The sequence below is a fragment of the Zerene cesonia genome, unplaced genomic scaffold, assembly GCF_012273895.1.
Source record: "Zerene cesonia ecotype Mississippi unplaced genomic scaffold, Zerene_cesonia_1.1 Zces_u002, whole genome shotgun sequence".
NCBI classification, from domain to species: domain Eukaryota; kingdom Metazoa; phylum Arthropoda; class Insecta; order Lepidoptera; family Pieridae; genus Zerene; species Zerene cesonia.
In genome coordinates, this window is record NW_024045132.1 from 842,266 (window position 1) to 844,022 (window position 1,757).

Below are 1,757 nucleotides of genomic sequence, written 5' to 3' on the forward strand. Positions count from 1 at the left end.
GGAGTTCTCGCAGAGGACTTAGTAGGGTTCGATTCGAACGGTGGCCGCCTTGGCGGCGGAGGATGGCGGTCGTAACGACCGCGGCGCGGCGGGCTCGACGGCAGGATATCTGTTGCCGGGTTTGAGGTTTCGGCCTCCCGTCGGGCAAACTGTTACCCGTCGCAGTGTTGTTGATCATGTCTAGCAGCTACGACGGGCCAGTGGGCTTGCCTTCACCGGCCGGCCTAAGAGGAAGGACACCTCACTAAAAAACCCTCTAAACTCGCGCAGTGGCCCAGCGGCGCGGGTTTTCCTGTCCAGTATGGACAGTTTGGCTCAGAGAGTAGGCTGAGTCTTAGTTGAGGCCGCCCACGGATACCGCCCGACCTCCGTGGAGTAATAGGGTTGCCCGGGTGCAGGGGGCACCGCCCGGGTGGACCACCTTTTCCCCCATACTCGTGGGATTCAAAATGGAGAATTTCAAACAAAACCCTAATGGAGGAGATTTTAATGACGACCCTGGCGAACGAAGATTGGACACCGAGGAGCATTGTGAATTAGAACGAGGGGCAGAGGCGCGCGTCCGCTTGAGGCGCGTTGAAACCAAGGAGGGGATGCCTGGACCTAGTGGGTTGTCGGCGGCAACGTCTCTAGACAGCCTAATGACGGTCCAGTCATTTGAAGAGGACCGATTGTGGGCGAAGCGCAAACGGTCCTCTTGTGCGAGCCGTTCAGGCTCATCAACAGAAGAGGGGCGATCTCGAGCAGCGAGGCGAAATGCTCCGAAAAGAGGCAGAGGGCGGCCCCCGACTGGAGCGAGCGTGGCTTCCGCAAGGAGAGCTTTGGCGGACATGGTCACCGCTAGGAAGGCTTTGGCGCACACAAGGAGTGACCTGGAACTCGAGGTTGGGCGAGAGACTCATGAGGTCTCGAAAAGCCGATCCCCCCGAGCCGTGGAACCTGGCCAAACTGATGGTGAATCCGCCGCAGCCCTCCGGCGCTGTATTGAGGAAAACTTGGCGGCTATTGAACAGCTGCGGGCCAAATCCTCAAATCTGAAGGGCACATCAAAGCGGGCCCTAAAAGATGCAACGGAGGCGATCCAGGAGGCAGTGGCGCTTCTTGTTCAACGCACCGCCTCCGAGGAGACGCGGCGGCTTCAGACCAACAACGCTCATCTCCAAGCAGAGATAGAGGCTCTCCGCAAAGAGATGGGGGAGTTGAAAGCCGCGATAGGGGCTGCGCAAGTCTCGCAGCCGCAGCAGACGGACTCCGAGCTTGCCGCTAACATCCTGCGGCAGGTCGGAGACTTAATGAGTGCCCGGTTCGAGGCACTGGAGGAGCGACTCCTGCCACAAAAGCGCGTGAGGCCGCCATTGGCAGCGGATGGTAAATGTGAGGGGGTGGCGACTGGGCAAGCATCGCCCAAAGACTTCCCTCCTCTTCCACCTCCGAAGACGCAAAAACGCAAAGACGTGAAGAAGCAGGCCGCCGTACAGCCTGAGACGCCTGGTTTCGCTAAAAGGGATAAGCCCGGCAAGGGAGGAAATAGGGCGGTAGCTACAAGCACCATTCCCGCAATTGAGGTGGCGCCCTCTACTTTTTCTGCTGCTCAGCAGCAACCCCCTGAGCAAGGGTGGACTGTGGTGGAGCGGAAGAAAGGAAAGAAGAAGAAGGGAAAGACGGCGGTGCGTGCAAATAAAAAGAAGAAGGCACGAAAGGTCCGTACTCCTTCGTCCTCGGCTGTGGTAATAACCCTGCAGCCGGGTGCGGAGGAG